Below are 13,368 nucleotides of genomic sequence, written 5' to 3'. Positions count from 1 at the left end.
GGAAACCCAACATACGTTTCACAACTAAGTAGCAGTGTGACGGCAGCAATTCCCCTCCCTCCTGCCATTAGACCGTACTAATGCCACTGCTGTTTTCTTGACTCGAGGCTTCCTCCTGTAAGACGATATGCGCACAGCTGTTTTGTGCACTTAGTTAGAGCAACTTGGAAAGTAAATGAACTGGGGAGGAATTCTATGTCGCTAAAAATAACTGCTTCGACTGCTGTAGATACCCTGTGACCGGCCTGCTCGGATCAGCACACTCCAGTCCTACGAATTGGGAGAATTCGGGGTTTGGCCTCAACCTTGGTGCCTCGCCGTCAGGTCCCTAGCTGTGCACCTGTCAGAGGGAAGGACTACTCTGGAGGAACGCGCAGCACTGCGGGTGTGGGCCTCGGCTGGCATGTGGCCGCCCCAGGTGGCATTCGCCTACAAGTCCACGAAGCTGCATGCCCAGGTAGGTCTGCCGTCCCCCGAGTTGACACTGCTGACACAACTGTTTCCAGATCCAGTCCTTCCGTTGAAGCTGCTAGACACTGCCCACTGATGCACCTAGGCGCTATGGCACCAGGGGAGGGGCGTCGGAAGGTTCTAGTGTTACGTCACTATCGGCCCCCTCTCGACCAAATTGGGCATGGGCTGTGGCCAGGAGAGTTAGGGCTGACTGGAGGGTATTGGTCCATTTCGCGCCAAGTGCCACCAATGGAGCCCCTCAATCAGTCATGCACTCCGCATGTGGCCGAATCTCAGACAGCGTCACGATCTCATAGTTGCCTAGTGAATACTCGCCCAGTTAGACCGTAGACGCCGTAAGCCAGACCTAACCTTATAGGGAACAGCCTTTGCATGCTGGGGCGTGTAGTTTTTCCCGAGAATCACGACTAATGAAAATGTGTTGGTTAAGAAGAAAGCAGCGACCCTAACTGATCCATACTTTATGGTGCAAGTTGTCAACTTTGGGTCCAGCTGGCGGTAACCAGTTTGACAGGCACTTGGTACCCTGCCGTGACCTTTTATACAACTGATTTTAGCCTCCAGGAACACCGATTCCAGTAAAGAAAAGAGCGACACTACATGCTCCAGCATGGAAATACTATTAAATAAAAGCGTGGGACTGGTCGATGGTAATATAATTAGAACATATATTTACTTAGCTGTACTTATGTTATGTACTGTGGAAGAATGAAAGTCTGAGATGGCCCTATTTGAATCTTTAATGTGTCTTCACATGCTAGCAAAGTGCATCTGTTGATGAAACAGCTGAGGGGTTCAGGCACCTCTTGCATAGATATGTGTTTGATACCGGTTGATACCGGTTGCAATCCCGGTATAACATCATTTTTCTGATTTCCTTATTACAGTTTACGTGATGTCTACTGCAATAAGGATGTCTTGTGATGTCTAATCACCTGGAATGATGAAGTGATATATAGCTGCTGAAAAGTTATAGGTTACTACAGTTGAGTTGTGATGTCCTAATGCATGCTGCCACCAGCCAAGGTGAAATGCAGGTCACGGAGATTCACTTTAGCTGCAGTTAAAAGGTGCAACAAACAGGAAAGCTGACTTTTCATTCTCATTATCTCGTTTTCTTAAACTAACCATGATCAGCAGGAAGGAGATATGTATGGCCGCTAACCGTCATTACATGAAAATAGAATGCCTCCATATATGTTTCTGCACATTCTGAGCCTCAGCACTTTAAAAATTGTGAATTTAATTAAACTGATTCTAATATATTTTTGCAGCAAATTGCAAACCACTTTTTGATGTGTTTAATTTTGCACTAGATTCTAATTGTATTCTTTCTGTCTACAACGATAGTTTCACTTCCATATAAAAAGCAAGGCACCAAGGATTTAAGTGCATTGCAGGAAAAGCGATGGTGTGACCCCGTATTATAAGGAATAAAATGCTCTCTGGCATACATTATGATATTCCAAATCACCATGGAGTACCATGCCATTATAAATTAACTCAAACTTGGACCTCATTCCTCTATGTTTTCATGGAATTACTTGTGATATCTTTATAATGTATGGCATTTATCCCATATATAATATATTGGACCCTGATGCATATCTCTATTTTAAAGCTAAGTACACAACGGTAGAGGTGACTTCACAAGCACAGGGAGAAAATCAATATAATGATAACAATAAACTGTTGAAAATCTGTGCGCCCTTCTTCCTGGGGTCTACCGTTAAGGTCCCAAAAGATCCAAGCATATAAAGATTGATGGAAGGAGCGTCGTGTTCACAAAAAGTCTTCAGTCCAGTGCTGTATTCTAAAGTTTTATTATTGGAGATTAATCCAATATCAGCAACAAAAGGTTTTTTCCAACAGAACAAGTGTCCAATCATATATGGATTCAGTGACACAATTTCATCCAAATCAATTTTTTGTGATCCAAAGAGATAATTTAGAACAGCCAACGCGTATTCAATTAATACATCAATTTTAATTATAGAGGAGTAATCATGTCAAACAGCTGGAATATGTCAGGCAAAGATCCTACCAACCCAGCTAGCTTGTTTACAATATAAAAAATAGGTAACACCAGAGTAGTATATGTTTATAGAAAAAACCTTCTTTTGTACTAAAGTGCAAATGCAGTTAAACTTAAAATCGTAAGAATATCGTTGAGCAGCATAATGTAGACAATTAGACAAAGTGCCAGTGCTAGTGCAAATATATGCTCCCGAAGGAAGCCAAACTAAAGTGCAAGCCTTCTCTAGTACTAAAGTGCAAAAAATAGAATTAAGGTCAACGAAATTTTATTTGACAGTGTAATTTACATGATCAAGTAAAGTGCAAATGCAAGTGCAGATATATACTACCATTCTCATAAAAAAGGAAATGGAAATACCATTGATGACCCGGGAGTATGATTCATAAAAGAAAATCAGAAATAATCCTTACCCCTGAACCTTCTTATTAATCATAAACATAATCAAGATAATTATTCAAGACCAGATTGTCCCTGAAGATGCTTTTCCATTTGGTCAAAAAGTTTCCAGATTGACAGAAATGTCTTAATCGCTCCCACCCTTTTAGCGTATGCTTCTTCAAAGGTTCTCACACGTTTCATTTTTTTATACCAGTTAATAAGAGTTGGGGTCTTGGTTGTTTTCCAATTCTGCAACATCAATGAACGTGCCACCAAGAAGGAAATTGATATAAACATTTCACCCCCTTTAGTTAATACCTGATTTGCGCTTTGTTTTAATAAACCAAACAATCGTTGTACAATGGTTCCAGCCAAAACTGCCTCAAACTAGGGCGTGTATAGGCAATATGTAGCCAACCGCCCTCACCGGCTTGCTGACATCGAAAACAAGTATTTTCCACCTCCTGATAGATTTTATGGAGGGCATGTGGTGTATAATAAGCCGACCATCGGAACAGAAAAGCCATCCTTTTAAAATTGGCAACCCTAAGTAGCTTATTGCCATTCTGCAAAATCGCTTGCCATTCTCTAATTGAGAAATTGCAGGCCAATTCATTTTTTGTTTTTTCTAAGAAATTATTAACAATCAAAGGCTCCCCTTGATTTCGAAAAACTCTATACCAATTCTCTATGCCTCTCAATTTAATTATAAACATGGACGCAAGAACTGAAGGGGTGCCTGTGTTACCTAAGGGTGCATATTTATTTATTCAGGATCTGGCCTGAAGGAAACTAAAAAAAAGGAGCCTATTCTGAGTGCCACATCTGGGCTGCACCTCCTCCCAGGTCATACAACTGCCTCCTAACAGAAAGTGACCTAACTCTTTAAAACCTTTTAACTCCCAAAGTTTAATATGACAACTATGAATAAAAAGGCTCAAGCTTCTAGCCTCTGACAACCCCAAATATTCGAATCCCGTCGATTTTGCTTTTTGCAGAAAAAAAAACGAAGTCTAGAAGAGAATTCTTGTAGCGTCTTATATCTTACTTTTTTAGGCAATTTTGATGTTTTTAAAAACACCGGAAGCTGAGTCCCTGCTCCATCAGCCATTTTCCTCATAAAAAAACCATCCAAAGACCCCCTGTTATCAAGCAAGCTAACTAGAATATCCATAAATGCTGCCTCATAATAAGTTCGAATATGGGGAAGTGCCAACCCCCCTCCACTTGTATTTAGCTGCAAAATTGATAGTTTTACTCTTGAAGCTTTTTTATTCCAAATAAACTGTTGAAAAAGTTTATCCAATTCTCTAAAATATGCTGCGGTAACTTTAAACGGGACATTGGAAAAAAGAAAAATTAATGAGTGTAATACTGACATCTTGATAAGGGAAACCCGTCTTTTTAAAGAAAGATGGAGGAAGCCCCATTTATCCAATAAATCTTTGATCTTACTCAATGTAGCTTGATAGTTTAGCTTATAAAGATCCGCATATCGGTTTGATACATAGATTCCTAAATAGCGGATCGGTTCAGGGGAGCATGCTTGTTGTTTCAAAATATCCGGAAGAAAATTACAACAAACATTAAGTGCCAATACTTCAGTTTTTTTGTGATTAATTTTGTATCATCCAATTGCTTCAAACTGAGTGAACTCCTTCAAGATTTTATCAACATTATGCTTTTCCGGTTTAAGGTAGAGTAGTACATCATCAACAAATATTAAATTTTAGACACCCCCCCTATAGGAGTTTTTATATCTATGTTGTCCCTAATCTTTACTGCTAAAGGCTCTATGAAGAAAGTAAACAAAACGGGCAATAGGGGACACCCCTGTCGGGTCCCACGTTTTACATCTGTGAAACCTATATATTTAGAATTTATCCTAATCTGGGCCTGGGCTCCTTGATAGATATTCCGAAGCATGGTAATTATTTGATCTGGAAACTCACATTTTTCCAGGCCATAAAATAGTGCTCCCCAATTCACAAGGTCAAATGCCTTTTCAGCGTCAACCATTATTATTATTGCAGGAGTTCGATGAGTATTGAAATAGTCAATTGTTTGAATAATCAATCAATCAATCAATCAATCAATCAATCACAGTATTTGTAAAGCGTACTACTTACCCGTGAGGGTCTCAAGGCGCTGGGGGTGAGGGGGTGCTGCTACTGCTTGAAGAGCCAGGTCTTGAGGAGTCTTCTGAATGTGAGTAGGTCTCGGGTCTGCTGCAGGTGGGTGGGGAGGGTGTGCCAGGTCTTGGCGGTGAGGAAATAGAAGGATCTGCCGCCGGAGGTTGCTCGTTGGATGTGGGGGACCGCGACAAGGGCGAGGCCGGCAGAGCGAGCGGAGATGGCGGGTGGGGGTGTAGAAGGCGAGTTGTCTGTTAAGGTATGCTGGTCCGGTGATGTGGAGTGCCTTGTGTGCTTGGGTGAGGAGTTTGAAGGTGATCCTCTTTTTGAAGGGGAGCCAGTGTAGGTGTCTCAGGTGGGGAGTGATGTGAATGCAGCGGGGAATGTTGAGAATCAGACTTGCCGAGGTGTTCTGGATGCATTGATGCCACCTCAGGAGTTTGGCCGGATTTCCTGCGTAGAGTGCATTTCCGTAGTCCAACCTGCTACTGACGAGGGCCTGGGTGACCGTTCTCTTTTCGATGAGGATCAACTTGTAGATCCTGCGGAGCATGCGGAGGGTGTTGAAGCAAGAGGAGGAGACAGAATTGACCTGCTTAGTCTTGGAGAGGGTGGAGTCGAAGATGATTCCTAGGTTGTGTGTGTGGTCGGTGGGTGTTGGTGCTGTTCCCAGTGTGATCAGCCACCAGGTGTCATCCCAGGCTGTGGGGGTGGGTACGAGGATGAGGACCTCCGTCTTGTCCGAGTTCAGCTTCAGTCGGCTGCTTGTCATCCACTCTGCGACGGCCTTCATTCCTTCGTGGAGATTGGTCTTGGCGGTCTGAGGGTTTTTTGTGAGGGAGAGGATCAGCATAGGAGATGATGTTGAGGTCGTGTTGGCGGGCGACGTGGGCGAGAGAAACCATGTAGATGTTGAACAGCGTCAGGCTGAGGGGTGAACTCTGGTGTACGCCGCAGATTATCTCGGTGGCTTTAGAGCGGATGGGGGGAGGAGGATGCTCTGTGTTCTGTTGGAGAGGAAGGAAGTGGTCAATCAATCAATAAATCAAAGCATTTATATAGCGCACTACTCACCCAGAGGGTCTCAAGGCGCTAGGGGAGGGGGGTCTGCTACTGCTCGAACAGCCAGGTCTTGAGTTGCTTCCTGAAGGCGAGGTGGTCCTGGGTCAGGCGGAGGTGAGTCGGGAGGGAGTTCCATGTCTTGGCGGCGAGGTAGGAGAAGGACCATCCCCCTGTGGTGGCTCTTCGGATGCGGGGGACGGCAGCGAGGGCGTGGCCTGGCGTTTGGGAGTGTAGAAGTTGAGGCGACTGTTGAGGTACCCTGGGCCTTGGTTGTGTAGGGCTTTGTGTGCGTGGGTGAGGAGACGGAAGGTGATTCTCTTGTTGACCGGGAGCCAGTGCAGGTCTCTCAGGTGTCCGGAGATGTGGCTGCGACGGGGGATGTCCAGGATGAGTCGTGCTGAGGCGTTCTGGATCCGCTGGAGTCTCTTCTGGAGTTTGGCGGTGGTTCCGGCGTAGAGGGAGTTGCCGTAGTCCAGGCGGCTGGTGACGAGGGCCTGGGTGACCGTCTTCCTGGTCTCGGTGGGGATCCACCGGAAGATCTTACGTAGCATGCGCAGGATGTTGAAGCACGACGAGGAGACGGCGTTGACTCTTCTGGTCATGGAGAGGGAGGAGTCCAGGATGAATCCCAGGTTGCGTGCATGGTCTGTTGCTTTGGGTGCGCTGCCTAGGGCGGGGGGCCACCAGGAGTCGTCCCAGGCGGAGGGTGAGGATCCCAGGATGAGGACTTCCGTCTTGTCCGAGTTCAGTTTCAGGCGGCTGTTCTTCATCCATTCGGCTACCTCTTTCATCCCTTCGTGAAGGTTGGCTCTGGCGGTGGCGGGGTCGTTGGTGAGGGAGAGGATCAGCTGGGTGTCATCGGCGTAGGAGATGATGTTGAGGTTGTGCTGGCGTGCGATGGCTGCGAGGGGGCTCATGTAGACGTTGAAGAGGGTAGGGCTGAGCGAGGAGCCTTGGGGAACGCCGCAGATGACTTCGGTGGCTTCAGATCTGAACGGGGGGAGGCGGACTCTCTGTGTCCTTCCGGCGAGGAAGGAGGTGATCCACTCCAGTGCCTTCTCCTGGATTCCGACGTTGCTGAGACGCTGTACTAGTGTACAGTGGCAGACAGTGTCGAAGGCCGCGGAGAGGTCTAGGAGGATGAGGGCTGCTGTTTCTCCGTTGTCGAGCAGTGCTCGGATGTCATCGGTGGCTGCGATCAGGGCGGTCTCGGTGCTGTGGTTTAGCCCGGAATCCAGACTGCGAGAGGTCGAGGGATCCGTTCGTCTCGAGGAAGGCGGCCAGCTGCTTGTTGACGGTCTTCTCGATGACTTTTGCAGGGAACGGGAGCAGCGAGATGGGGCGGTAGTTCTTGAGGTCGGTGGGGTCGGCTGATGGCTTCTTTAGTAGAGCGCTGAGTTCGGCGTGCTTCCAGCTCTCCGGGAAGGTAGCGGTGTCGAAGGAGGTGTTGATGATATCCCACAGGTGGGGTGCGATGACAGCGTCGGCCTTGTTGAAGACGTGGTGGGGGCAGGGGTCGGTCGGAGATCCGGAGTGGATGGAGTTCATCGTGCGGACGGTGTCTTCGGTGCTGATCGGGGTCCAGGCGCGGAGGGTGGTGGTGGGAGGCGGTGGTTCGGTCATGGCGTGCGTTGGTTGAGTGCTGAAGCTGTTGTCCAATCCAGGGCCATCTCTTGAATTCCGGCTTCGTGGAGGCATGTTTGTAGTGTGTGGTGGCAGACCGTATTGAAGGCGGCTGATAGGTCCAGGAGGATGAAGGCTGCTAGTTTCTCCGTTGTCTAGCAGGGTCCTGATGTCGTTGGTGGCAGCGATGAGAGCCATCTCGGTGCTGTGGTTGCTTCAGAACCCGGATTGGGACGGGTCCAGGATGTTGTGCTCCTCGAGGTAGTGGGTCAGTTGTTTGTTGACGATTTTCTTGCTGACCTTCGCCAGGAAGGGGAGCAGGGAGATGGGCCGCAAGTTCTTGAGGTCCTTGGGGTCAGCCTTGTGCTTCTTGAGCAGGGTGTTGATCTTGGCATGCTTCCAGCTTTCCGGGAAGGTTGCTGTCTCAAAGGAGATGTTGATCACTTTCTGTAGTTGGGGTGCGATGGTTGTGTCAGCTTTGTTAAAGATGTGGTGTGGACATGGGTCTGATAGTGAACCTGAGTGGATGGAGTTCCTGATCATGCGGGTGTCATTGTCGCTGATGTTGGCCCAGGAGAGCAGGCGTTTGGTGCAGGTGGTGGACGCGGGGGGGATGGAATCTGTTGTTGTCGGGGTGGTCGTAACGTTGAAGCTGTTGTGGATGTCGGCGATCTTGCGGTGGAAGAAGCTGGCCAGCGAGTTGCACAGGTCTTGTGAGGGTGGGATGTCGTTGGTGTTGGAGCTGGGGTTGGAGAGTTCCTTCATGATGTTGAGGAGCTCTTTGCTGTCGTGTGCATTATTTTCTAGGCGGTCTTTGACTGAGGATCTTTTGGTGGATCTGATGAGGTGCTGTTGTCTGCGGGTGGCGGTCTTGTGGGTCATGTAGCTGTCCGGTGTTCGTTCGCGGAGCCATTTCTTCTCCAGTTTCCGGCATGTTTGTTTGGAGTCCTGGAGTTCTTCGGCGAACCACTTGGCTTTCTTGCTGGTGCGTCTGTTGGAGGGTTTCTTGAGCGGGGCGAGGGTGTTGGCGCAGTCGTCGATCTATTGTCTGAGGTTGCGTGCAGCGGTGTCAGGTTCGGTGGGGTCAGTGGGTTGGTTCTGTGCAAGGGTTGTGGTTAGCTGGTCTTTGGTGACTTTGCTCCAGCAGCGGTAGGGCATCTATTGGGTGCGGTGGTGCGTGGTGGGCTTCCTGTAGGTGAAGCGGATGTAGCTGGCGTCAGTCCAGTGGAGTTCGGTGATGTGGTCGAAGGAAATGTGGGGGCTTGCAGAGAAGTTGGGGTCAAGCGTGTGGCCGGCGGCGTGGGTGGTGCAGAGACGAGTTGTCTGAGGCGAGGTTGGCGAGGTTGGCGATCAGGGTGGCGGAGTTAGTGTCGTTTTTGTTCTCTAGGTGGAAGTTCGGGTCCCCGAGGAGGATGTAGATGTAATAAGAAAACTTGTATTTGACGACATTGATCTGCCTGCTATAAAGTCTGCTTGGTCCTTGTGAATTGCATACTGAGCCATAGATGTAAATCGATTTGCCCACATTTTCATAAAAATGTCATAATCTACATTTAGAAGACTAATTGGCCTATAAGAGCCAACTTCCCTAGGATTTCTTCCCTTTTCACAAAGCTAACTATAGATGATTCTGTAAAGGCTCTTGGAATTTCCCCTCCTGCACTAACAAAATGAAAAAGCTCAAGCATAAAATGAAGTAATTCTGCAGAGAAAACTTTATAAAAGCTTAAGCTGAAGCTTATTCCAATATCTTTTTACACACATTAGACCAAAAACTGGCATTCTGGTGTATTTCATTTCACAGGACAGATTCTTATTTAAACTTCATTTCTCCAATTTACATAAAAGAGAAAGGCACCAAGGATTTAAGTGGTTTTTTGGAAAGGTGATGACTTTACCATATAATATGAGGAATATAATGCTGCCTGCCAACCATTAAACGAATATCACAAGTCACCTGAGAGTTCTGTAACATTATAAAGGAACTTGGCCTTCAACCTCGTTCTTCTAAATGGTCAGCTTGTGGTACTTTATCCCATATATCCAGGAACTCTCTTTGTATGTTTTAGGAATGAATAGGTTGGTAATTAACTTGACACAGACTCTGTTTTTACTCAGGTGGTTATAGGTTTTAATCACTATAAGATATTATAGGGGTTAACATGCCACCCAGCATGTACATAGAACAGCATCTAAAGCAGAGAACATGCCCTTGAGTTTAAAAAAGTGCAGACATCGTTAAGAAATAAATCGTATCTCTCAATCATTACAACTCATGAGAATGGGCTTTCAACAGCTCGATATTAATTATTTTCAAAAGATAACAACCACGTGTAGTTAAATCACAATGAAAAATACATTGAAATAAACAGCAAGGCATTCCCTCAATCTTCTAATTTAGCCTCTGGCTCAATGTTCATGAAATTATCACGAATGTAACCACTTCATCTCAGAAAAACCTTCATCCTAGTGTGACATACTTCATTACAAAGACAGGCTTGGCTACCCACCCTTAGATCTGCTAAAAAGTGATGGGCTTCCTCGGTCCATGCTCTCTGGCATAATCTGTATCCAGGAGAATCATTCATCAAACCCTTGAGTCCTTGTCTCCAGGTGTCCCCTTCCTCTTTGGTCCCCTTAACTTCAAAGGTTATTCTATTTCCCGAGCCCCGAATTGGCATGGCTGTCCTGCTAGGATTGGCTCATTGGGTCTCTTGCTCCTCCGTTCTGAATTGAAAAAGTGCTGCTGATCCTTTTCAGTTACAAATACCCCAATGATCTTGCCCGGTTGTTTTCTACCTGCAGTCCAGAAAAGTATTGCCATGAGAAGTTATGTATAGTATAAATCCCATCAGGAAAACAAAGGAGAGAGTAAGGGATTGTGCCCACTTCAAATGGGCGAGAAATACTCCTGTTCCCCTGGACAAGGATATGCAAAAACACAAGAAGGAGTATATTCCGACGTGGAGGTCATTCAAAATTGGAAAATTAATCCATTTTTTATAATAAACCCCTCACTCACCACCTAGTGGTGACATGCTTCATCATCGGGGTCCACCTGAGGTGGACCGTGATAGAACAACTGCGACCAGGCCCTAACATACAATCCCGCCTCTTTGAGAAGGAGCAGCGCTGGATTTACAGACTTTCGACCCATAAACGGGGATTAAATGATAACATCCCGTGGGCCTCTGTGTTAAAATGAGCAGCTGTTTTTTTCGAGAAAGCTTTTAAAAAAAAACCTCCTGGGCAAACCTGGGTCACCCCACTGAACCACGGTGCCCCTTGGCACCATGCCCTAACACCCCTTAATGCCCACAGGCTTAGCATTATTATGTTTACCAACACATCATACAGCCTCTTGGTGCATCGCGTCTCCATTGTTCCATGATCGCTGGCAAGAACCTGAGTTCCCTCGTTTTGCCATGATCACTGATCCTTAATATTTAAGCACACCCCCCTCCCTTATCATTTTTCCCAATCTGTATTCAGATTATGGTGAAACCCCCGCATTTCAGCACCCTTAATAGCCACCTCCATTGAGGCTCGGGCTCATGCAGTTATAAACGAAGCGTCTGCTAGCATCAGTACGTCTCCTTGACAACAAAAGGCCCCGGCGGCTTGCCATACCGCAACCCCTGCCCCTCCGGTGACGCGGACCCACGTGACCGCACCCGGAAGTAGCCGCCTATTATCTACGCGAGCACACCGCACGGCACTTGTAGCCGAGCAGCGGACGGTAGATGTAGGTAACGGGCCATTCCCACGCCAGTAAACTGTAAGTAATTGACCAAGCATATCGCGTGTAAACTGACACGCGCGGACCATTTAACGCATTTGGCAATAACGGTAATAACCTCCCCAATGCAACTAATCACGGATACAACATTTCTTGATTCAGAATACGTTGTACCGCGTGATGTAACCTACCCCCTGCCCGACGAAGCACCCAACAAAACCGTAATTAGTAAGCCTGACCTATGCCATCAAGTATATGTGTTTTCTTCTGTGTAACGTGTGTTATGTCAGTCCTGTCTGTCTGTTCACTCATAGTTACCCATGGCTACCCTCGAGTGGCGAGTGTGAAATCACATTGTGCGTCGCAATAGACCTGCGCTGTAACTATAATACCTTTGCCTAAATTTGGGAGATAATAATGTACAATCTGCATGCGATCTAGCACGCACCCAATATATATTGATATATCATCTCTTGGCCTTAAATGTAAGCGTTCACACACGATATATCACCATGCTCATCAACTACGAAAGGTCTCCTTTCACCACTGTGGTATGCAGAATGACTGCACTAAGAATCTGCACGACGTTACAGGCTAGTAAGAATGTTTTGCGCCTGACCCCTATTCATTTTCTCTCCCCACAGGTTTTTGTTTTCTGCTCTACCTTGAGAGCATTTTTCCTTTGGTACAATTTTGCCATAGGTCTAACAAGGATTTAGGATAGGGTGAGTCCTTTAGGAGGCTCACACCGTCCATCTCCTTTGGTCCTGATGAATACCGGGAACTTTCCCAAAAGGTAGAAACATGTTGACCTAAAGCATCACCAACACATATAGAGATACGTAGGTCGTAATTCCCCCCTTCCAGTATCTCGCACTTTATTTTAATATTGTCCAGTTACTTTTTAATAAAACTCATCTTTCAAAGGTAAACCAGGACAATTTTTAACATCACCCCTTTTTTTGCACTTACACTTCACAAACCTGCTCCACTGTACTACAGGTGTCGTAGCACACCCTGGTGACGCTAGGCCACCAGGGTGGACCCCGATGATGAAGCATAACACCACTAGGTGGTGAGTGAGGGGTTTATTATAAAAAATGGATTAATTTTCCAATTTTGAATGACCTCCACGTCGGAATATACTCCTTCTTGTGTTTTTGCATAGTATAAATCCCAGACATAAATATATACACATTTTGGAATGCACTTGTTCTCACTCATGCAAGGTGGTGGAGTCTCACACTGGTCTGGTCTGTCCCGGTCCTCCCCAGTGCATCATGGTTAATGCTGTACAAGTCAGTACATAGCTTACAATTTTTCTTGTGGTCACTTGAGTGTTAAAGCTCAGGCAGTGCTCTTTGACCTTGACAAAAGTGTTTCATTCTTCTGAACTCTTTGAAGGGCCATGGACTAACCAGTCTGCGAGTCCAACCATTAATGATGTATATACATGCTTATTGCCCCTTAGGGGAGCTGTTGCTCGGTTTCCAGAGCCTGGAGTCTGCATCTGGGAGCTGTTTGGCACTTATTCACAGGCACTAAGCACAAGGTCATGTTCTGCCCACAGGATAAAACACTAATGTCAATGTCTGAGAGTACTGTCTGCTCTTCAACACACATGCAACCACAGGAAAAATAGTAAGTGATGGACTGTCTCAAACTGTATTAACTATGATTCTTTTGGGAGGACTGTCACAGACCTGTGACCAGTGTGAAATGCCACCCTCTAGCAAAATAATATATTTCAAATTTAAAACGTCTATGTGTGCTATAGATAACAGCAAATTAAGCTCATCATTGGTCTGTTCAACACAGGGTACCTGTATACTGTATAATTAGTTTTAATACCACTTAAAATGTACGAATTTAATGTTGCATACCATTTTCTTATTAGGATATAGCCTACTCAGCCAGGGCTC

At 46.2% G+C, this 13,368-nt stretch overlaps 1 protein-coding gene across 3 annotated transcripts in view; it reads left to right on the top strand.

The window, feature by feature from the left end:
- The first annotated feature begins 278 nt into the window (after positions 1–278).
- The window catches only part of FGF13 (fibroblast growth factor 13), a 1,132,668-nt gene continuing 1,119,578 nt past the window's right edge, over positions 279–13,368 (top strand). For 2 of the 3 annotated variants that reach the window (XM_078688624.1, XM_078688621.1), the window contains exon 1: positions 279–457. The gene's annotated coding sequence lies outside the window, so the exon portion shown is untranslated. The remainder of the gene's footprint in view (positions 458–13,368) is intronic. The other variant, XM_078688626.1, reaches the window with a different exon arrangement.

Source organism: Lissotriton helveticus, chromosome 4_1 (genome assembly GCF_964261635.1).
Source record: "Lissotriton helveticus chromosome 4_1, aLisHel1.1, whole genome shotgun sequence".
Taxonomy (NCBI): domain Eukaryota; kingdom Metazoa; phylum Chordata; class Amphibia; order Caudata; family Salamandridae; genus Lissotriton; species Lissotriton helveticus.
The sequence above is the reverse complement of the archived record's forward strand: the minus strand, read 5'-3'. Positions and strand labels throughout refer to the sequence as shown.